The following is a 25,979-nucleotide window of genomic DNA, read 5'->3' as shown; positions in this document are numbered from 1 at the left end:
GTCAATCAGGTGAGAAGACTGAAAGATAGGAGATGAACAATCTAGGTATTCCACTGGGGTCTCCAAGATAGTTAAAAAAAATAAAAAGAGGAAGCTTTTTGGGTTTTGAATAAATCCTCTCTGTTTGGGGAAACCAAAGTCCTATAGAAAGAAATATGTAGGCTTTATCTATAGAAATAATAAATAAATATATGTACCATTGAAATCAGGGACCTACCAAAACATAAACAAAACTTGAGGAAAATGTACCTTGAAGGAAGAAAATCAGAAATTTGAATTACTAACTATATCACTTATTTCTTAGATTGTCCAATTGTAGATAAAAATGTTATTCAATAAGGCAATTTGAAAACTTCTGAAGAAAAGTGTTTAACTGAAAAACTAATCATCATTCAAGTGAATGGAAGATAGTCTCAAAATGTAAAATCTGCTTAGGTTGCTCAGAAGCCTATGATGCTGTTGTCCCTTCTATTTCCACCAGCACTAAGCTAGATTTTCATAATCTCAAATGGAGAAATCAATTCATGCATTTGATGTTGCCCAACAAACAACCCCTGTTGGCTACAAGATGTATCTATTTGATGTTAGCTAGGATGGCTTCCCTTTAAGGGGGCAAAAAAATTGATTTTAGGATATTGTAAATCCTGGGGCCTGAAATATTGATATTACTTCTGTTTTGTCTGAGGCATAAAAAACCTACATGGGTGAAATGCCAGAGCCTTGGAAACTTTGCAGAATTCTCCTAGTCCCTCTGATGCCTTTCTGTGAAATAAAAAGAGAATAATTCTATCTTATGTATTGGCTGTCAAGGCAAATGTGGAGGCAGAGAGGAACAGCTTCTATTTGAATTGGTAATTGTATCCTGTTTGATCTCCTATTTAAAGAAAATTTATTTTTATTGAGTTGCATGGCTCATAAGTGTTATATTCCATTTCAATTCTGAGCCTGAATTACCAGACTGATCTGAGCAAGACCTGGCTCAAAACACTCTTTATATCACAAATGAGAAAATAGAGGCCTAGAGAGGAAAAGGAGAAATCAAAATGAACTTGATATCCTAATCAAAGAAAGCAAGTCTGACCTCATAAGTATAATTGAGACATGGTGTTATAGGATCAATAATTGGAATTCAGCTCTGAAAAGATATACTTTGTTAAAAAGAAACAGAATAGGCAAAAAAGGTTAGGGAACATAGATTGGTTAGCATTCTGTGTCAGAATATATGTAATTGGAAAATTATACAATATAGATATTATCAATTGTAGATATTTTAAAAGATGAAACTGCTTACTTCTATGGAGATGGAAAAGGAAGTTTATATATTTCATATATTCCAAGGGATGAAATTTTATGAGAGATTTGAGAATAATAGGAATTCTTAAAGTAAAATTATATATATACTTAAAATATAAAATCTATGTTTATGTTAAAAAGTCCAGGAACCAGAGTGGTAGAAACCATTTGGATGATCAAGGCAAGAATAAAAATGGTAGTGATTAGATCACTGGATGATTGGATGATACAACAGACTTCTTAGATAGCAAGAGAAAATAGATGAGAAATTTGCAAAAAAAAAAAAATAATAATAATAACAAGCCTGGCCCAAAGCATCATATAATAGTGATGGCTGTCAGATTATCTGCATTATTAAACTGTTCTCTGGAAGAAAGGAAGGAAGGAAGGAAGGAAGGAAGAAGGAAGGGAGGGAGAGAAGAAGGGAAGGAGGATAGAAAGGAAGCAGTAAAGGGAGAGAGAAAGAGAGAGGGAAAAAAAAGGAAGAAAAGATAAAGAAACAACAAACTGAATTGCCCAACTGAACTTTCCATTTAGATCTCCAAATTCTGAAAATGCAAAGAATAAAAATTTTAACAAAAGAAGGAAAGGAAAAGAATTGTTTAAGACTTAAAGAGATGTATGGAATACTAATCAAAGCACCTTAGATTTTAAATGGACATGTGGAGAAGATGGAAGCAAGAAGTAATAGAGAATGAATATAGATGTGCCATAGGCCTCTAGGAATAATTTAAGAACCACTTCAGAATAAATGCAGAATAAGGTAAAGTGGGGAGGAAATTTAGGGGTAACAAAGTTTTTTGTTTTTTGTTTCTGTTTTTTCTTAGCTATACTTGAGAAAAGTGTAGGATCCAAGAAGGAATGTGACCTGCTCAAGGTGTATAAAATGATAACACCTGGTGACAGACAATTTTTGTGATGAAAAGTAAAGAGCACATACACACACACACTCACACACACACACACACTCACACACACACACACACACACACACACACACACACACACACACACACACACACTTGTGTGTTTGGCTGAGTTCTTATCCAAGGTATAAGGAGATAGGAACTGAAAACCCAATTGCTATTAATGATTTCAAATCACCTGGCCAAATGAAACAGTAGTGTCCTAGGGTTCAAGAGAAAGAACATTAAATTAGAATCAGAGGATCTCAGTTCAGCTCCTGCTTAAATCCCTGGGTCTCTGGATTTCAGTTTCCTCATTTATAAAAGGAGGAGAATGAACTTGAAGGAAGACCACTGAAGTTGCTTCCAACTCTCAAATTCTGTGAAGTATCATACTTAACGCTAGAATGTAAAGTTAAATCCAAATGTGCTGCCCCCTAACCAAGGTACTTTCCATCTAAAAGTATCAGTGTAAATGATTTTTGAAAAGGTAACAAGATGATACTGCCCTGTATATTTGTTTATTTTGGAATTTCTGGTCCAAATTAGAGCAGCAGCTTATCATTTAAGTTTGTAGTGGTAGAGAGAAAGGCCTTATATTTGTCCTTTTCTTTTCATTTCTTTTAGTATTGCCATCCTAGAAAATGCTTTCAGTATAAACAAGTCTTTGTGTAAGGACAACAAAAAGATAAACAGATGCTACCTTGTCTCAGATGTCTGATTCTAAAAACATATTAGCTAATTAGGAAGTCCCTGTCTCCTCTAGAATACAGCAAACTACCCCCAAGGCCAGTGGTTGACTGCCTGTGAACTCAGTTTGATTATGTTTCCTGTATATTATAAATCCCTGTAAGAATTATCTCATATTCAGAAAAATAATCCCATCACTTACATTTTAAGAGATTAACCATAGAAAACTAGGATTCAATGGCTTAGCTTTATCAGCAACAATGACAGAGATCAGAAAATGACTGTTGAGCTTAATCCATTATTATTTGCTGATCAAATTAAGTGGAAGAGAAAGAGAATAAGCATATATGGTGTTTACCATGTGCCAGGAATTGTGTTGACCATTTTAAAACAAATATCTCATTTGATCCTTATAACATTACCTTTCAAGGTAGATATCTCTATTTTATAGTTGAAGAAACCAATGCAAGTTAATTGACTTGCTTAGGATTACCCAGCTAGTAAATGAGATGAGATCAAATTTGAATTCGGATCTTTCTGACTCTAGTGTCAATGCACCATATAACTGCATTAGATATAGATAGACAGAAAGATGGATGGAGAGAGAGAGAGAGAGAGAGAGAGAGAGAGAGAGAGAAGAAGGGAGGGAGGGGGGAAGAGAGAGGGAGAGGAAGAGGGAGAGGGAGAGATAATAGAAATAGAATAGGTAATAGAAAATAGAATAGAATAGATCCCCCCTCCCCACCCCTTCCCAGCCTCTCCGCCCCAGCCCCAAACTAACTACCTGGTCAGAGAATTGAAGTCCTGACAGAAATGTTATTTGGGTAAAGTCCCACTTGCAATGACCAAGGAGGGGCCAGAAAACAAAATGGATGCAAATTATGCTGAAAACAAAGGTACAACTTTATGCCAAGCTTGATGCATTTATACCTCAGATAGACCCTGAGACCAAAGACTGAACCCAGTTCAAGTTCATAACCTTTGTACATCTCTAAGCTAGTAAATGACAAAACCTGAAAATGCTGAAAGGACATCCTTTTTTTTTTCACCTTAATAGTATTTTATTTTTTCCCAATCACATGTAAAGATAGTTTTCAAAATTCATTTTTGTAAGATTTTGCATTCCAAATTTTTCTCTTTCTGTCCCTTCCCTCCCGTCTCCCCAAAACAGCAGGCAATCTGATAGGTTATACAAAAACAATCATGTTAAACATTTCCACATTTGCCATTTTCTGAAAGAAGAATCAGAACAAAAGAAAAAACCCACAAGAAACAAAACAAAACAAAACCCAACAAAAGTGAAAATAGTATGTTTTGATCTGCTTTGAGATTCCATAGTTCTTTACTGTTTGATAAAAATTGCTGGGAAAATTGGAAACTAATATGGCAGAAACTAGGCATTGATCCATACTTAACGCCGTACACCAAGATAAGGTCAAAATGGGTTCATGACCTAGGCATAAAGAATGAAATTATTAATAAATTAGAGGAACATAGGATAGTTTACCTCTCAGACCTGTGGAAGGGGAAGGTCTTTATGACCAAAGCAGAACTAGAGATCATTACTGATCACAAAATAGAAAATTTCGATTATACCAAACTGAAAAGTTTTTGTACAAACAAAACTAATGCAGACAAGATCAGAAGGGAAGCAATAAACTGGGAAAATATTTTTACAGTCAAAGGTTCTGATAAAGGCCTCATTTCCAAAATATATAGAGAATTAACTCTAATTTATAAAAAATCAAGCCATTCTCCAATTGAAAAATGGTCAAAGGATATGAACAGACAATTCTCAGATGAAGAAATTGAAACTATTTCTAGTCATATGAAAAGATGCTCCAAGTCATTATTAATCAGAGAAATGCAAATTAAGACAACTCTAAGATACCACTACACACCTGTCAGATTGGCTAAGATGACAGGAAAAAATAATGATGATTGTTGGAGGGGATGCGGGAAAACTGGGACATTGATGCATTGTTGGTGGAGTTGTGAACGAATCCAACCATTTTGGAGAGTAGTTTGGAACTATGCTCAAAAAGTTATCAAACTGTGCATACCCTTTGATCCAGCAGTGTTACTACTGGGATTATATCCCAAAGAGATTATAAAGAAGGGAAAGGGACCTGTATGTGCACGAATGTTTGTGGCAGCCCTTTTTGTAGTGGCTAGAAACTGGAAACTGAATGGATGTCCATCAGTTGGAGAATGGCTGAATAAATTGTGGTATATGAAAATTATGGAATATTACTTTTCTGTAAGAAATGACCAACAGGATGATTTCAGAAAGGCCTGGAGAGACTTACACGAACTGATGCTGAGTGAAATGAGCAGGACCAGGAGATCATTATATACTTCAACAACAATACTAGATGATGACCAGTTCTGATGGATCAGGCCATCCTCAGCAACGAGATCAACCAAATCATTTCTAATAGAGCAGTAATGAACTGAGCTAGCTATGCCCAGAAAAATAACGCTGGGAGAGGACTAAAAACCATTACATAAAATTCCCAATCCCTATATTTATGCACACATGCATTTTTGATCTCCTTCACAAGCTAATTGTACAATAATTCAGAGTCTGATTCTTTTTGTACAGCAAAATAATGTTTTGGTCATGTATACTTATTGTGTATCTAAGTTATATTTTAATATATTTAACATCTACTGGTCATCCTGCCATCTAGGGGAGGGGAGGGGGTAAGAGGTGAAAAATTGGAACAAGAGGTTTGGCAATTGTTAATGCTGTAAAGTTACCCATGTATATATCCTGTAAATAAAAGGCTATTAAATAAAAAAAAAATAGAATACAGAAAGCAGAGGGAAAAAAAAAAAGAGATTCCATAGTTCTTTCATTAGGAATGGAACACATTTTCTATCAATCACGAGTCTTTTCGAATTGTCTTGGGTATGCTGTATTGCTGAGAAATAAGTTGATCATCATAAAATGTAGCTTACTGCATATAATTTATCCCTGTTTCTGCTCACTTTACTTAGCATCAGTTCATGTAAGTCTTTTTCCTGCCTTGAGGCAATTGGGGTTAAGTGACTTGCCCAGGGTCACACAGGTAGGAAGTGTTAAGTGTCTGAGGTCAAATTTGAACTCAGGTCATCCTGACTTCAGGGCTGATGCTCTATCCACTGCACAGCCTAGCTGCCCCATGTAAGTCTTTTAAGGTTTTTCTTATATCTAACTGCTCATCATTTCTTATGGAACTAAAATATTCCATTACATTCACATACCACAACTTGTTCAGCTATTTTCCAATTAATGGGCATCTCCATAATTTCCACTTCTTTGCAACTTGAAAGGACTTGAGTGTGGGTTTTATTCAGCTATCAGTTTCCTACACTCAGTGTTTACTTGAGTTAGTTTGATATTTGGATACAGTGTTGTATAAAACCTTTTTTCTTCCCTTTCCTTTTGAATTTGTTCTCTGTGATGCTCCCCGGGCAGTTTGAGGAATGCTGAAATTGTGATGGATCCAAGCTTATATATTGTGTATACTTTGATTGTGACTTATTGAGAAGAATGGCTTCACAATCAAGTGGGATGTCTGGTCATGACTAGAGCTTCTCATGCTCTCACAAGTTCAAATGAGAACAACTGTACCAAAAAAAATGCTGAAAATAGGTCTTTGTCAAGGTCAATTATAGAATAATAGAGTTGAGCAATTTGTGGGCACCTTTTAACAGAAAGGGTCAGTCCAATCCACATCAACTGCTGGGAGAAACCATAGCACATTATTATATTTTACTATCATACTATAAAGGATTTTCCAGCTTCTCTTCCAAAATCCATCCAGGGACAATGTGGGAATAAAAAAAAACATTTAAACCAATATTAAAAAACAAAACAAAACAAAGCAACCCCGCACAACTCTTTCCCCCCAGCAAACCCATATTTTGTTTCATTAGAACATTTTTTATAGTAAACACATGAATTCATGCAAAATTATCCATGTTCTTTCTACAAAAAATACTCATAGAGGATGAATTACATAAGTAGGAGTGGCAATAAATCAATGCAACTCTCCCTCATTCACTTCTAATCTACCATAAAATAGCTCCCCAAAACAAATCCTGGAAGAGCAGAACCAGAAAAAAGATGGAGTGAAACAATCTTTGATCCCAAGAAACTTGGAAGATCAGCAAGAAAGGTCTATCTCATTCAGATAAAAGAGGAGAGCAACCTAGGACAGGAAGGTCCCAGAAGACTGGCAACAAGCCTCACTTAAGTAGGTAGATCCTGAACCCCAGAGTGGAGAAGGCAAAGACTTAATGAGTAACCAGGGAGAATGGATTGACTCCAGCTCCAAGACTTTTTACAGCCCTTCTTCAGAAATCAACTCAGATTATCTAAAGTTCAAATTCAAGAGGACTTCCCATTGATTTCATGCTTGAGGATGGAAGTTTGAAGTTTCAGTTCCTGTCAAGTGAGAGTAACATAATAGAATAAAAGAGATTTTTATCAACAAGGATGAGAGACCAGTACTTGAAAAGATCTGTGTATATGCTAAACAAATTTCAAATGGTCTGTAGGGAATTGTGATTAAAAAAAAATAAAAGTAAAAAAGACCTGAAAGGATGTCTCTGACAAACTAAGAGAGAAAGGATTAAATGTAGAATGTTTGGAACAGTTAGTTAATCAAATGAAAACACAACAGAGAAATTAATCAAAGTTGAGGGAAAATGTTTAAATCAAATAAACTTCTACCTGTAAAAACATGGACAAGTCCCTTAATTTTTCTGAATCCCAGTTTCTTCATCAAAGAATGGGGGGATGAGACTCAATATCTCATTGCAGCTCCAGTTCTATAATCTCCAAATTGGCTCCATTGGACTATGCATTACTCTAATGAATCATGAAGTTGTCTTTACAAATGAAAATTTAAAAATGAACAAATTGTAAATAACACTTTCAAATAGATTTACCTTTTTTTTTCTGGTTTGAAATATTTGCATTTGTTCATTATTAAGTTCATAATGAAAAATATTTTTAAAGAGACTATATAACTCACAAGGCAGGTGTTCAGAATCTGTTTTGCTAAAGCATAATCTATTGGCATGTTGACTCTCAACTTGGTTTGCATCTTTTATATATGTCGCACATCACATTTCTTTCCATTATCTAAGCATAATATCTGACACAAGGTAATCATTCAAGATTTGTTTATAACAACAACAATAAAGATTTATTTATTTGATCAGATACTTTTTTCCTGTGTTAAATAATCCAAATGACAGTTGTCTGATAGATAGAGGCACTGTGACCCAACTAATAATGTGATAGATGACTAGAGAAGTCTAGAACCCCCACAAATTACTTATAATGTTTATATAGGAAGACCACTGGAAACCGCTGGGAACTCTGGAGTATATAAGCTGGGTAGAAAGTTCAACATAACTAGCACCAACCAAGTCATCTGGAGTTCTCAAGGCCCAGAGCCCCAGTAGCACCGAGCTCAGTGGACAGCTCTTGATTCAACTGGCCAGAGAAAGGCTCTAGGCAAAGACTGGCCTGGAACAACTTGAAGCCCTATGGGGGAATGCAGCATAGAGTTGAAGTGTGGTGTAGGGATCTAGAACCTAGAAGCAAGGGGGAAGTATTCTTGGCAAAGCCTATCATAGACACCCTGAGAAATTCTCAGGTCAAGTCCAGTATAGGAACTAAAGCCCTGTGACAAAAAGAATTTAGATAGAAGAGTCCAGTTGAAGGGAGGACCAGATGCAGAGCCTAACCCAGAGACCATTCTTGGACACTATGAAGAAATATTTTGGATCTAGAGATAGAAAAAAATAAAACCTGGGGAAAAAACCTGGAAAGAAAAATGTCCTAGTTAAAAAACCTGGAAGAAATGGAACAAGAGCTACAAAATGGAATATTTTGGAAGGAAAGAATGGCAAGTGAAATTGATAACTTAGGACAGATTGTGGAAAAGATCATCTAAGAACTTAATGTCCTTAAAATTATAACAAGTCAAACAGAAAATGGTTCAATGAGAAAATAAGAAGTATGAAAATAAAAGGATTTAAAAAAAACAAATATAAATATAATAAATATAAACTAAAACATCAAAAAGAACTGATATAGAAAACAGGTCAAGTAGAGATAACTTAAGAATTATTGGACTATCTGAAAACCAAAAACTCTCCTCCCCCCAACCCTATATTCTTACATCGTAATAAATATAAGTAAAAATTACATGTATTTCTTAGAAGCAGAGAGCTAAGTAAAAATCAAGATGATATTTGTATCATAGAAGAAATCACAAGGATTCCTTTGCTTTACTATTATTAAAAATAATTTAAGTAATAGAAGTAATTGTACTTTGAAATATTTGATTGAATTCAATTATAAATTCATCTGGCTTTGGAAATTGTTTTTCCCTTCAGAAGTTTATTTGACAAAGTAGTTTATGTGATAGACTAAGAAAATAGATCAGAGATAAAGCAAGAATACTCTTTATTTAACTACTATTTAATATGGAGCCTGAGATGCTAACTATAATACTAAGACAAGAAAGAGAAATTGAGGGAATGGTAGCAAGGAGAAAAATAAAACTTTTACTTTCTTGCAGATGATGTGATAGTTTCTTTGAAAACCTGGAATCAAAAATTAATTGAAACAATAAATACAGCAAAACTACAGGATGTAAAGTTAGAAAAAAAGCATTCTCATATTTTACTAGCTAAACAAAAAAGGATAAGCTAGAAAGAGAATATCTATTCAAAATAACTAAAGAAGTTATAAAATATTTGGGAGGGTATCTACCAAGTTACACCCAGACACTCCACAAATATAACTATAAAATACTCTTTAAAAAATAAAGTCATATCTAAATAATTGAAGCTGTATTAATAATTCATAGTTAGAGTCCATATGATAAAAATGACAATACCATCTAAATTAACTTTTTCTATGCCATATCAATTAAAGTTCCATAACATTATTGTATCAAGAATAAAAAGCAACATAGTTCATATAGAAGAACAAAAGGGCAAGCATCTCAGGAAAAATGAAAAGGAAGAGAGTCTGTCAGTACTAGATCTCAAATTATGTTACAAAACAACAAACATGAAAAATAATTTGGCTCTAGTTAAAAACCAGAGAGAACAAATTGAGTATATAGTATATATTATAGTATATATAGAAAAGCACGTGAACATAGTAACATAATGTTTGAGAAACTTTATTATCCCAGTTACTTAATAGGCACTCACTATTTGACAAAAACTTCTGAGAAAAACTGATAACCATTTGGCAGAAATTTTGTATAGACCAGAATTTCACACTTAATATGCATACATAGCTTGGACATAAGAGGTGACATCATAAATAAATTAGAAGAATAAAGAAAAAAAATATCCTTCAAATCTATAGAAAAGGAAAGAGTTCATGACCAAAGGGAACAAAGAGAATCACAGACAATAAAAATGACCATTTTGACTATAGAAAATTAAAAAGGTTTTACACAAACAAAACTAATGTAATAAAAATTAGAACAGAGACAAGAGTAAAAAATTTTATAGCATTTCTCTGAACATTTCATATCCAAGATATAAAAGGAATTAATTCAAACTTAAAAGACTAAGATTCATTTCCCAATAGAGAAATGATCAAAGGATATGGAGTCAGTTTTCAAAGGAGGAAATCTAAGCAATTAACAACCATAAGAAAAAAATGCTTCAAATTACTAATAATTAAGGAAATGTAAATTAAAGCAACTCTGAGAGTCCACTCTGCATTCATCAGATAAAAGAGGAAGATAATAAATGAAGAGGTTATGGGGAAAAGGCACATTTATATATTGTTTGTGAAGCTATGAATTAGTCCTGCTATTCTAGAAAGCAATTTGGAACTATACCCAGAAAAATCACTAAACTATCCATACCCTGAAAAAATCATCATGATCTTCCTATAGGAAGTGTCCTCTGAGTTGGATAAAAATGGAAATGAATTGCATTTCATATTTAGGGAAGAGCCAAAGCAAAATTATGAATATATGAGAATAATGTGTGTGTTCAAGGTTGAGCTTGGAGAGGAAATTTTTGCTTTCACTGGAACACAACATAAATTCAGAGGAACAATAAAATATAAAGCTGTAATGGTAAGATGGTACCAGGTAATTATAGGAGATTGAATGCCAGGTCAAGGGAATAGTAGCAAAAAGAATGTTGGAGGCAAATAGGAATCATTAAGGATTTTTGAACATACTAATACTAATATTAAGATTATGTGTCATGCACTGTGGTAAGTGCTTTACAAATATTATCCTTTTTAATCTTTACAAAGACTTTGTGAGATAAGTGTTATTATTACACAAAGAAGTGTAAACTAGAGCCACTGTTAAGGTAGTGGCAATGAAAATAGAGAGAAGGAAAAAGGGTAGAAAGATGTTATGGAGAAATAATTAATATGACTTGGTAACTGATTGAATATTAAAGGTAAGAGAGAAATTCTAAGATGGAAGAATAAATTAATCATGGCACCACAAAATGAGATAGTAATGTAATGTAAAATTTGTAGTATTCTTCTCAAAAAAAGATGTCTGACTTTTCCTTTGTAAGCTGGAGAGTTGAGAAAGGCAATTATCTCCTATGCTTATATAATTTAAAAGAACTAGTTGGTGATTTGGAAATCAAGAGGAGAATCTTTACTAGAAAGAAATAATTAAACCGTGATGTACTGAAGCTTTTTTCAATAACGAGTGATTCAAGGCAGTTGTAATAGACTTGGGATGGAAAATGACATCTGCATCCAGAGAGAGAACTGGACACTGAGTGTGGATCAAAGCATAATGTTTCACTTTTGTTTTTCTTGTTTTTTTTTTTCTTGCTTGTGGCTTTTTTCCCCCTTTTAATCTGATTTTTCTGAAGTGCAGACAAATGTGGAAATATATTTAGAAGAATTGCCCATGTTTAAACCTGTATTGGATTGCATGCTGTCTTGTGGAGGGATGAGGAGATGGAAAGAGAAAAATTTGGAACATAAGGTTTTGCAGAGGTGAATGTTGATAACTATTTTTGCATGTATTTGGAAAAATAAAACACTATTAAAAAAAAAAAAAGGAGATGAGCTGCAGTGTCAAAAACTGCCAAGAGTCCAAAAGAGTGTGAGGACTGAAAAAAAGGTTATAAAATTGGGTTCTCAGGAGGTAATTAGCAATTTGAAGCGATTTTAGTAGAAGGGTCCAGGTAGGGGCCAGACTACAGGCAGTTGAGGAGAGTGTGCATGTTGAGGAAGTGGAAATATTATAGGAGAAAATATATTTCAGAATATTTTAGAGTACAAATGTATCCTCACCACTTTTAGGTTATTGCTTTTAAGAGATGGAGGAAAGAAAAGACTGAAAGGAGAATTCAAATTGTGAATTGATTCACTCTATTGATTCAAGAGTTCCAAAATGAGTTCTAATTCCCTGTTGAGCTGGGAAAGGAGTAGTGAGGATAATTGACTATTAAAGATAGAAAATGAGCGATCCCAAAATAGAAGGAGATTCTTCCTAGCAACAATTACTTTTGATCCAATGTTTCTCCCAGCTGTGAATCCCTGTTACTTCTATCGCACTAGGCTGACACTTTTGCCCTGGGAAATCACTTTAAAGGTAACAATTACTTCATTTTTTTGACAGGAGAACCAAATCTTCACAATAGCTAACCTCCAGAAAGCATTCATTTTCTTTTTGATGAATACAAGGTAATTCGAACGGACAGAAAGTAACTACTTCCTGTAAAACATACTAAGGTAGCCCATTTAAAAGACTAGAGCAGTCTGACATACAAAAGGGAATAGAAAAAAATCAGAAACTTTTGATGAAAGAAGCAATTCTTCTTTTTCCTTGACATGTGTGGTTATTTAAGCTTTTAATCCTATAGTTCAGTGGATTAGGGAATTATGGTATATCATACTTCCTTGCATGCTAATAATTTTTTGTTACACATTTCATTTTCACCTGGAAACTAGTAATTTATCAGGCTGCCAACAGTTTCTTAGGAGCAGAATAATTGCATGCTTTCTGGAATTCACCTGGAGCCACTGGCAAGAATAAACTATATGTTTTATACTTTATAGTCTTAAAGGAATTTCAAAGCTCCATCATTGTGTTCTTTCTTTTAGCATAGGTGCCTGATTTTTTTTTCTGAATGCTGTTTTAAGTCTGTAACCTTTTGGGAATTGTTATTTAGAGAGGGATAGCTCTGCTGCTTTTGAGTGCTCCTAGACATTTGGCACATGTGAAGTGGTCTTTCAATAATCCCTTTGTGAATGAGGAGGGATATCCCTATTGCAACAAACCCTTTCACCCTCACCCCCACTCATATAAGTCACATTTTCACCCCTTCTGTTCTGTGAGCTTCAGTTTCCTTTTTTATAAAATGCACAGCCCAGACAATTAAAGTTTCAGAGTTGGAAGAATTTTATCCACTTTAGTAAATAAATTCTCTTTGCATAAATGTGAAGGCCATTTAATCCAATCCATATAAGAACAATAACTCCTGTTGTAATATTCCTCATGATCTTCTACCTTTTGCTTGAAGATTTTCAGGGAAGGGGAGCTCATTACTTCCTGAGAACTGTGAAGAAATTGTTTCACAAATCTCAAAGTATGACAGAAATGTCATTTGTTATGAAACTTCAATAGATTGGTGACATTGGAAATGTGGGATCATCTTTCAACCTAAAAGAAGGCATAGCTTATGTGAATCTTTGTCCTTCTACACATTCTCTACAGTAAATCTGCCTAATATTCTGAGGACTGTCCTCTAGATGTTTTGACATGTAGTTTCTAATGGAGAACACAAGCTATCCATTTACCTCTTCTACATGACCAATCCATCTCTTTTTTATTATATATTTCTTTAACAAATTGATAGAGAAAAACGTTATTGAATACTTGCCATGCACTAGGGACTGTGCTAAATGCTAGGGAATACAAATATAAGAGGCCAAGACAGTTCCCACTCTCAAATACATTCAGATAAGAATGTATTTACAAATTCTGTAATGTAATAATGTATAATACAAATAATGTACAATCATACATTACAAATACATTCAAATAAAAGAATAAAAAATTAAAAGGGATCTAGAAAGCAGAAGAGGGAGTAGTAAGGATTTGGGGGACCAACCATCAAGGCTGGTGAGGAAGTAGAACAATTTGTAGACAGAGTGAGCTGGGAATAAGGCAAGTGTGTTGAGGGCCCACCAATCAGAAAAGCAGGCCCCTTGTGAGTCATATTGAGGATGGAAAGGAGATGAAGCAGCCTGAAGATAGAGTGAATTAAGAAAATTTGTTATTTTTGATGAGATCTTTTACACCATTTTGGGTGTCCAATTAATCATTTCCAATGTACTACAGCCTATTCCCAAATCTATCATGTGACCTTCCATTATCTTTTTTATGACCTGAAATTTTTATTCCTCAGAGTCTGTAGTATGATTCACAAACATTTGAACATCCTTGAGAGACTATTCATATTTAAAAGATAAGATTTTATTTTAGGTAAAAGCCTGGAGTCATTAAAAGTGCCATACAATTTCCCAAGTGCAATTTACCCCACCTTTCCTTCTATTTAATCTTGGCCCAGTGCATTGTCCCTTTGTAATGTCAGTCTAAGATATTTATGAGCTAATTCTATGGAACTGTCAATCTGAAGGTCTTTCATAATGTGAATATTAGATATTCTTCATTTTTATCTACTAAATCAAAACTGTTTCATAATAAACCAACAGCAAACATCTAGTGATTATTTTTTCTGCACCTACCTTTTAGCTAATTGTGCGTCTATAAAATCATGGTCTGCCACAAAGAGAGGCTGCTGTTGTCTTCTCTCTCTTTTTTTCTATTGTAGATTGTCTGAAATCTTTCGAATGACTATAAATCTTATTTAGGAGGCTGACTGTTTTAAAGCTTGAAATCAATGTAATAGCATCTGTAAACTGAAGCATATGGAAACCGTCACCACATGTAGGGGGAATCCCTCTTCTGCTTAAACTCTTTGCTAGACATATTCTATTAGAATATAAAATACTATTTTTGTCCTTGGAGAGGGAATTGTGGGAAATGACTGAACTATACTGACTCCATCTTGTGACTGAATTCTGGATCTAGTTCAGTTCCCTTCCAATTCAATTATGGGTCTATTTCAATTTCTGTCTTGCAAGAAAATCTAATCTTATTCAATTATGGAGATTATGAGAAAACTTTATTGCATTGTTTGAACATGTCCATGTGTGTTTGGAAAGCTGGATCACCTCTACTTGTCATTTAAAGACCCTTAACTAAGGACCTAGGTGATGCTGACCACAAACCTAGTCAGTTCCAAAGATTAATGTAAGGAATTTTCTCACAATTATACATCTCAAAAAACTCATGTGTTCTCTGAAAACTGACCCCAGACTGGTCAATCATTTATTATTTTTTTGGTTCCTTTTATTGAATAAGACATTTATTCTCATTTCAGAGAATTAATTATGCCTGTTTGCTTTCCCCCTACCAATTTTGAAAGCCTCTAATCCTTCCTCCAGTTAGAAATCAGATTAACTAAATTGTATCTTGGTTTATATATCCTGTTAATTGATATCTTTCAGTGCATAGAAATCTGTCTCCTCTTGCATCTGCTAAAGCTGAGGAAGCCTGGTACTAAGTTGTTATGCAATTGGCACGTATTACTTAATAAATCAATAAGTTTAGAAACTCAAATTTTTGTTTCCTTAGTCATTTGAGCTTCTGCCTATCACACTGGGTTTATGGATTTTTTTTTTTACTGAAGTGGGATCTATGATCGTATAGATTCAGGAGTTCCCTCCAGTTAATCAATTAATAAGCATTTATTAAGTCTTAATTATGTTCCAGGCACCATACTAAGAGGTAGGTATACAAAAAAAGACAAAAAATGCCTCTGCCTTTAAAAGACTCACAATCTACTAGAAGGAGATAACAAGTAACAGAATAGATGAAGGAAATCTCAGAGGGAAGGCACTTGGGAGACATGGAAAAGTATACCAGGAAATGTGTCTTGTAGAAAGTGAGAATTGAGCTCTGAATTGAATGAAGGAAGCCATGAAAGCTAAGAAGTAGAAGTGAGGAGAATGTTAGGATTCTTACAAGGTGCTAAGTCACTGGAATTGATAGAGACAATAATTATCCAATTTAGCATGGTTCAGTATGACTGATCTGATCCTACAAGGAGATGTTATGGGCCAGAACTTGAAACAAGGTATTAAGTGGAATTGAGGTGATAATGATTCTCTAATTGACCCGTACTTAGTACTTACTATAATTCCACAAGATTCACACCTTTAATAGAGCATATATAAGGAGGAGCTCTCAGGGCCAAAGGAGAGAAACCCACTAGAAGTTCGGAACCTCAGCCAGGATTCAGTCGAGGAGATTCACAAGCCAGAGAAGGCAGCTTAAGCTTTCAGAACCAAAACTACAGAAGGCCTCCAGAAAAACTAGCTGAGCCCCAAGTGAAGGACACAAGAATTTTTTTTTTATTTAGTAGCCTTTCATTTACAGGTTATATGTATGGGTAACTTTACAGCATTAACAATTGCCAAACCTCTTGTTCCAATTTTTCACCTCTTACCTCCCAACCCCTCCCCCAGATGGCAGGATGACCAGTAGATGTTAAATATATTAAAATACAAATTAGATACACAATAAGTATACATGACCACACTGTTATTTTGCTGTACAAAAAGAATCATACTCTGAAATATTGTACAATTAGCTTGTGAAGGAAATCAAAAATGCAGGTGGGCATAAATATGGGGATTGGGAATTCAATGTAATGGTTTTTAGTCATCTCCCAGAGTTCTTTCTCTGGACGTAGCTGGTTCAGTTCATTACTGCTCCATTGGAAATGATTTGGTTGATCTCATTGCTGAGGATGGCCAGGTCCATCAGAAATGGTCATCATATAGTATTGTTGTTGAAGTATATAATGATCTCCTGGTCCTGCTCATTTCACTCAGCATCAGTTCGTGTAAGTCTCTCCAGGCCTTTCTGAAATCATCCTGTTGGTCATTCTTACAGAACAATAATATTCCATAATATTTATATACCACAATTTATTCAGCCATTCTCCAATTGATGGGCATCCACTCAGTTTCCAGTTTCTAGCCACTACAAAGAGGGCTGCCACAAACATTCGTGCACATACAGGTCCCTTTTCCTTCTTTATGATCTCTTTGGGATATAAGCCTAGTAGTAACACTGCTGGATCAAAGGGTATGCAGAGTTTGATAACTTTTTGAGCATAGTTCCAAACTACTCTCCAGAATGGTTGGATTCGTTCACAACTCCACCAACAATGCATCAATGTCCCAGTTTTCCCACATCCCCTCCAATAATCATCATTATTTTTTCCTGTCATCTTAGCCAATCTGACAGGTGAGGACACAAGAATTTGAAGGAGACAATAAAGGATTTGGACTTTAACTCCTGGCCGCATTTGGGGTGATTACTCTGAACTGAAACGAAGGCTGCTACAAGAAGCCCCCCAAGAAACCTGCTCCAAGAGAACATTATATTTTAGAGAAGACTATTACAGGAGAAAATCGCAGGCATGTAGGGCAGCCAGTACAATAGCTGGAGCTGGAAAGTGGAGTGCCATGTAAGAAGAGGAAGTGGGCCAATGTAGCTGGATTGGAGAGTGCATGGAAGAGAATAAAATAGAAGAACCCTGGACAGATAAGAATGGATCAGGTTATGAAGAAAGGTCATCAGGAGTCACTGGAGTTTATTGAGTTGAAGGTGGAAGGAAACATGGGCTCAGTTGTACTTTACTTTTTTTTAATTAAAGCTTTTTATATTCAAAACATGGGGATGGATAATTTTTCAATATTGACCCTTGCAAAACCTTATATTCCAAATTTTCCCCTTCTTCTCCCCACCTCCTCCCTTAGATGGCAAGTAATACAATATATGTTCTACATGTTAAAATAGATGTTAAATCCAATATATGTAAATATATTTATACAGTTATCTTGCTGCACAAGAAAAATCAGATCAAAAAGGAAAGAAAATGAGTAAGAAAACAAAATACAAGCAAATAACAAAAATTGAAAATAGTATGTTGTGATCTCCACTCAGTTTCCATAGTCTTCTCTCTGGGTATAGATGGCTCTCTTCATCATAAGATCATTGGAACAGGCCTCAGTCATCTCATTGTTGGAAAGAGCCATATCCATCAGAATTGATCATCGTATAATCTCTTGGTTCTGCTCATTTCACTCAGCATCAGTTCAAGTAAGTCTTTACAAGTCTCACTAAAATTATCCTCCTGATCATTTCTTATAAAACAATAATATTCTACAACATTCATAAAGCATAACTTATTCAACCATTCTCTAACTGATGGGCATCCACTCAGTTTCCAGTTCCTTGCCACTACAAAGAGGGCTGCCACAAACATTTTTGCACATGTGGGTCTCTTTCCCTCCTTTAAGATCTCTGAGGGATATAATCCCAGTAGAAACACTTCTGGGCCAAAGGATATTTACAATTTGATAACCCTTTGGGCATAGTTCCAAATTGCTCTCCAGAATTGTTGGATCCATTCACATTTCCAAGAACAATGTATTGGTGTCCCAGTTTTCCTACATCTCTACATTTTCTCTTTTTCTGTCTCTCTCAGATGGACAAGGTGAATATGGCTCATTGGCACCCATCTGATTCATTCTTCATCTGTAGAGACACAAGCAAACCCTCTCCCCCATGCAGTTAACCTATCTGGTTCCTTCCATTCACCACTTTCTGGGTCTCTCCACATCACCTGGGGATTATCTAAGGATAGTGGAGCTCCTCGCACTGGATACTGCCCTTCTGGTGGGTTATAAAACCTGTATTCTTCCCAATTGTAATCCCTTTCTCCCATCAGATTGCTCCTCTGAAGATTGATCATATCAGAGTATTGAACTTCTAAAGACTCTCTGGATGTAACCTCAGCTGCTATCATGCCCCATCTGTTTTTTGTTTGAGGTCTTGGAGTTGGGCCTCACCTCTTGTTTCCCTGGGTCAATCTACAGTCTGTGGCCCAATGGAAGCCTCTGTTGCATTTTGGACATAGGGTTTTGGGTCTTGTTCTCCTACCCTGTTTTTTCACTCTATCTCTATGCCTAAATTGAGCTTTCAAATACCCTATTTTACCACACTGAAAGCATTGATGAGTCTCTATTGAAGTCCCTTGCCAAGACGGACCCTGTCTTCCCATGTTCTGCATCATAGCACTGGTATAAAAGGCATTTGTGCCCATTGTAGCAGAGCATCTTATGATCTCTTCTAAAGGAGCATCCTTATGTAGTCCCAGTATAATTTTTCTACAAAGCTCATTAGCATTTTCTCTAGCAAGTTGTTTGATCATTATTCCTGTTGCTGAAATTTCACCAATTTGCAGATGTCCCACAAAATTAGCAAAGGGTTCATTTGGACCTTGCTCTATTTTTGTGAAGTCTTCCCCTCCATCTTGTCCTGGGAGGGAGCCCCATGCTTTGATAGCAGTAGCAGCAATTTGCTCATATGCTATTAAAGGGCAATTAATCTGTGCTAAAGCATCTCCAGACTGACTTTTACCTGCTAGTTGGTCAAAGGTGACTGGTATATTAACTCCAATTTGCCTGTTTTGTTTGGCTTGTATTCTACAGTGTTCACTATACTATAGAATGAGCATTAAGACAAGACCATTGGATTTGGCAACTAGGAAATCATTTGGTAACTTTGGAGAAAGCAGTTTCAGTGGAATTATAAGGTAGAAAGCTGATTATAAAGGAAGGATTAAGAAGAGAGAACAGAAAGTGGAGGCTCTTATTATAGCCTTTTCAAGAAATTTAGCTAAAAAAAAGAGCAGAAAATATATAGGATGATAGCAAAGAAGGATGGATCGAGTAAGGTTAGAATTTTATATTCTGGTTTTTGTTTTTTCAGTCTAGTGTAGACATGGCCATTTTTATTGGCAGTAGGAAATAAGCCAATAAGACAGGGAGACTGAAAACAAATAATAGGATGGGTTAATCTATTGGAAGAAATGAAAAGCAAAGGAATCACTTGAACACGTAACCTTGGTAAGGAATAAAGGCACTTCATCATGTGAGACAATGGTGAAAGAAAAGATAGTTCCAAAAACATCTGAGTGATAAGAAATGAGTAAGAGAGAAGAAAAAGTTCATGGTAAATGGCCTTAATTTTTACTTTGGTTACTGTGCACAGAGCTCTGTGGTAAATGCAGAAGATACAAATAGATAAATTAGATAGTCCCTGCTCAAGTTCCAACGGGGAGACAATATATATGGAAAGTTTCAACTACAATTCAGATGGAAAAGTCTCATTGTTCTTGGGGTACAGCAGCAAAACAGATGTGAATGCTGCTTCTTTATTGTCATTTTCACTGACAAAATCATATCAGTCATTTACCAATGCAATAGGCTTTGGTGGAAAGAACTTTCTTTTCTTTATCTTCAGTAGTCTGTCTTTAGCACTTTGAGTAGCAATTGCCAGGTTATATCTCCATAGAGATTGCTTCTTAGTATGATGGCTACAGATGGATTTTGGGTTAGACCAATTCCCAAGTTCTTTAGTTCAGGGATATCTTGCCAAGGATCACATACACTGATTTTGTCTTCTCTTGCTTCTCTCAGGTTTATGAGACAATATTGCTCAGCCATTCATCATCATTAATTTCCCCAAGATTTTACAAATGAGTTCATATTGCATTGTCTTATATATTCATATATAGGGAAATAGATCCTGTGTGTGTGTGTGCAATGCTCATATAAAAAATCTATGTATATACACACAATTGATGTTTTCATTCTTACTGTACACTTTCCAGTGACTTTTGTTTCTCATGCACTGAACCCTAAAAATATGCAACCAAAAATAAGATGATAATTTAGACTTGAAACCAGAAGCCATAAACTGAACTTGAATCGATTGTGCTAATATTTTTTAAGCTAAATTCAAAGTATAATAGCTCTTGTATTTCTTGAGTCAGTTTTCCCAGGTTACTCAACAGTCATATTGTGTCTGGAGGACCACTTGGAATTTTTGGCTGCATAGCTAAATAAAGAAATGTAAAAATCAGAGAGCGTTCAGAGAAAAACACATCTTATTTATTCTCATAATGATTTGGGCAAGTATTCAAGCAATTTTATCTCAGAAGAGTAATATAAAAGATAAAAATTGATTTGCCATTATGTTATTCTGGCTTTTTATTGTTATTGTTTTTGCAGTTTGATGGCTTTGAGAAGTTAGTTTTTCCTTAAAATCTTGGAATTTATTTAAAATAAGCTGTACAGTTGAGAATCTGGCTAATGCAGCCATAAATACCTGCTGTTGAGAAACTCATCTGAATTATTTCAATTGGTGTTCTGCCTTCCTACTTCTCAGTACTTCCAAAGAGCTGTGATTCCCCCAGTATAAGTATCCTCTCTCGAGACAAAGATCTCAACCCTTCCACATCTTAATGGAGAGTCCTTCATGTGTTTGCTGTGGTCAGAAAGAATCATCAGCTGGTAGCCAAGCTTCTGATGATGAATATCAGAATTATAGCCCAATGATAATATCAGTATCAATTCCTTTTGAAAAGGAAATCCAAACCACTGAGTCTGATGGACTTAGAGTCCAAGTAAATAACCATGAATTTAATTGGTTTAGTCTTTGGATGATAGATACACCCCTATCACCAGAGTTATAAGTGAAGCCTGAGGATCTACTCAAGCTTGTGACACCCTGTCATTGACTTTGAGAACCCAGGATCACTTTTAAGTCTAAGGCATTGTAGAAGAACATTGAGAACTGTTTGGCATCATTCTAATTTGTCAGTTAATTTAAACTTCCCACATTCTTTTTTTCTTCCTGCAAAGTGTTGAGACTGTTAATAGAACACTCTAATATTTTAATTGGAATATAATTTCCTCCGAGGATGGCAACATTCTCTATTTTGTCACTAGATATTTTAACTTTGAAATTAAGAAAATTTTATATGTTCTTAACTATCTCTTCTAAGAACTTACATGGAGAGACAGCATGGTATAATGAATAGAAAATTGGACTCAGTCAAGAATACGTGGGTTTTGGTTCTGCTACTGACCAATCTATTTTCTGTATGAATTTGGGTGAAATAATTTTATCTCTAAGTGCCATGGAAAACTCAAAAAGAAACATGGGAAGATTATAAATTACTGAGTAGGTGGTGATTAGTAGAGAAAATTTCCTCAAGGGGAATTCCCTCCACAAATTAAATCATAGATCTAGACTAAACATACCCAGATCCATTGGGGTAAAATGGAGAGAATGCTGGATGTTTAATCAGAGGACCAGACTTGTAATTATAGCTCTAATACATATATAAACACACATATAGATACACCATATCTACTATATATTGTGGCTATAATTACAATATAAAATATAACATATGTATAATACACATATTTAATATAATAAATATATTTATATATGACATTAATATATTTATAAATATATAATATAAACATATAAAATATATTAGATATATACACATATATGCATCTATATATTTGTATATCCCATGTAAGCAGGGCTATATATATATATATATATATACACGCATATATATGTATATATATATATATATATGGATGGATGTTATTAAATTTTTTCTGGATCTCATATGTAAAAATGAAGAGACTGAGGACAGCTAGGTAGCTCAGTGGATAGAGCACTGGCCCTGGAGTCAGGAGGACCTGACTTCAAAACTGGCTTCAGACACATTTCCTAGCTGTGTGGCCCTGGGCAAGTCACTTAACTCCAATTGCCTCAGCCAAAAAAAAAAAAAAATTAAGAGACTGGATTTCAGGTTTATTGAGTACTACAGATTTAGTTGAGTCTTCAATAATAACAGTAACTAGTATTTACATAGCACTTTAAGATTTGCAAAGCACTTTATATATTTCAACTCATTTATTCTTCTAAAACCCCTATATAGTAATTATTATCCCCTTTTCACAGGGAGGAACCCAAACCACAAAAAAATGACTTTACCATGGTCACACAACTACTAAGTGTCTGAAGTAGGATTCAAACTCAGGTCTTTCTGACAAGTTCAGTGTTCTAGCCACATTACCACTTAGCTTCTACTAGCCATATCCTATTTCCTTCAATTATAAATGAAGGTAGTACTATCCATTATATCTATCTCCTTGAGTGGTTATGAACATCAAACAAATGATGTATGCAAAGATGCTTGTGACTTATAACTCTGCTTTTGGCATTTATTATAATTGCATATTCTCTTTGTTAGTAATAACACAGCATTTTTTTCCTATTTGGGTTTGACATGTCATGGTTCATGGAGTTACATATATAAGTATACAACTGAACAGTTGAACAACAACAACAAAAAAGATAATACTGAGTTATTTGGAGATTTTCACACTTTAGAGTTAAAATATTGTGGGCTTTTAAAAAATCTTGCATTCATTTTTATGGCAAAAATCAACTCAGAGATTAAATGAGATTTGCATAGTTTTTTGCTTAGCCCATGTTGCCATATTTTAAAAGAAGAAAATTTGTATATCTTCCCACATCTGCTTTTATCTTTCTACCACAGGTAAGGATCAAGAGGGAAGATCAAAATGTTCCTCTAAATATCTGGCTGCTAAGAAGCAGCCAGATGTAGTAGAGAGGCTACCATGTATATGCAAGGTTTAGAATCCTGTATATTTGGGTTCAAATCCTACCTTCAATATTTCCTAGTTGTGTTATCACAGACAAGTCACTTAATCACTCAGGGCCTTAGTTTTCTCATTTGGAAAATGATGGAGTTTGAATTCCTCTAAGGACATTTCTAGCTTTAAATCTATGATCTTGTTGGTCTTTTTGAAAGACCCAAGCTATAGCTAGCTGCCTTCAGATTTTGTACCAAAACTTGTCCAAGGAGTCCTTTTAAGAGAGGCCTCCAGTGAACTTGAGCTTTTGTGAAAGTGAACCTTTGTTTGGAAATTTTGATTGTCAAAATCTCTACTGAAAGAGAGTATGGAATGTATATCAATACCTGATCAAAATATAATATGTCTATAGTTTGACTTTTTTAACTTTCAGTGAGTATGGGTGATCCCATGATAAGTTGCTTTGTACTCTTGAGATTTTGTTGGGAGGAATCACTCGTGCTGACTTACAAAAGTAAGTTGAGAGATTTGTTTAGCTTATTCTGCCATTTCCCCCCTTTTGTCTTTCTTTTGGATTATAGTTATTAATGGCTTTCTTGGAGTAAAAGCATATGCAACTGCATTGATCATGTAGTCTGGGAGATGTTTATAGACATCTTTTGGTTTCCTTTTGTCTTTTCTGAGCATATGTTAGAGAATCCAAGAGTAGATTTTCCTAGTCCAAGAGATATCTGTGTTCAGGACTAAAACTATAGTGCCTGGAGAAATATATAAAGGGATTGCATGTAATTTATAGATAATGTCATTCCTAAACTTCTGCTTTTTTACTAGGAAGAAGAAAATTTCCTGGGCACCATGATCACATAATCTAGACTTGTAGCCAAAAAGGGAGATTTTTGGGGCAGCACCAAATTTGGGAGCTGCCTTGAAAGTAACTTCAAATTAAGGAATTTGTCCATGTGATCTTCTGGAGAAAGGGAAAGGGATTTCCTGAGAAAATGAACTTACAGATGGAAGAGCTGTACAACTATGAAAGTCATGACATGGACTGGCAGAAGACCTGTACCTTGTTCCTTGCTATTACTGTGAGTTATTCACATAGTGTAGGTTGATGGGAAGAGTTATCAGTCCCCTTACTTCTGGTCTTTCCTCATTCTAATCAGGCTTTCACACAGCTGCAAAATTGAGATTTCTAAAGACTATGTTACCCCATATGCTCAGAATGTTTCTGTGGCTTCCTTTGCCTCCAGAATTAAATACAAATTCCTTTTTTTGGGCAATTAAAATTCTTTACAATCTGAGTCCATGCTGTATTTCCAGAATTATTTCCTATTATTTTCCATCATGCATTCTGCAGTCAGCCAAACTCTCCTACTTGCTGTTATCTCTTGCCCCTATACCTTTACAGAGGCTATCTCTCATGTATGGAATGTTCTCCTATCCTATCACTTCCTATAATTCCTATAATATAAAGGGTCATTTAAGGCTCATTTCAGGAGCTACCTACATCCTACACAAAGCTTCATCTAATTGACCTAGTTAATAATCTCCCATTTGTATTTAATTTGCATATTTTTCAATTTACTTTTCTGAATACATATTGCATATGCATCCTCTTTCCCCTTTACCTCATAAACTCTTTGGCAAGAATTATTTATTTTTCTCTATATATGTCAATAACCTAGTACAATGCCCTGTAGGTACTTAATAAGTTCTTGTAAAATGAGGAATTATACAGATTTCAACCAAGTTCATTTGTGTTAATGTCTTAGAATAGCAAGCACATAGATTTCCATGTGCATTACATTTAAGCTCCTATCACTGAACAGATAGTCTGACTCAACATAGAAATCATCTTTTGTCAAAAAGACAAAATGACTTTTATTTTTTAATGCCTTCTCTTAGTAACCATGTGTCATCCATTATAAAGCATTAGTAGCAATTTGTTTTTATGATGTGTGACAGGACCTTAGTGCTATAAGAAATAAATCTGGCTCATTCAGACTGTTTTCACATGTTCCACACTAAATAAAATCTTATTTGAACCTAGTTTTATAGTTTGTTTGTTTTTTTAATGTCTATGCTCAACTACATACTATGTAAAAGATGGAAAGTAGAAGTATGGAACACACTGTGTCTTGCCCAGGGTCAAATTAATTAATTAACTGATTGATTAGTGCTAATTAAAATAGTTGTCTCTATGTTCCAAACTTACGTTCCCAGTTACAAGCAAGACTGTAAGGGTTCTCAACTTTTCTACCCAATTTCTTTGTCTTTTCTCTCCAATCAACCTTCCATGTAACTGCTAAAACAATCTTCCAAAAATTTAAAACTGGTCCTCATAGATTTTTGGTGGCTTTTAATTTCTTTAGGAAAAAAATATAAATATCTGATTTTGGCATTTAAAATTATTTTTGCCTGCTTCAGACTAT

Source organism: Sarcophilus harrisii, chromosome 4 (assembly GCF_902635505.1).
Source record: "Sarcophilus harrisii chromosome 4, mSarHar1.11, whole genome shotgun sequence".
In the NCBI taxonomy this organism is placed as follows: Eukaryota; Metazoa; Chordata; class Mammalia; order Dasyuromorphia; family Dasyuridae; genus Sarcophilus; species Sarcophilus harrisii.
Note: the sequence above shows the minus strand (reverse complement) of the source record.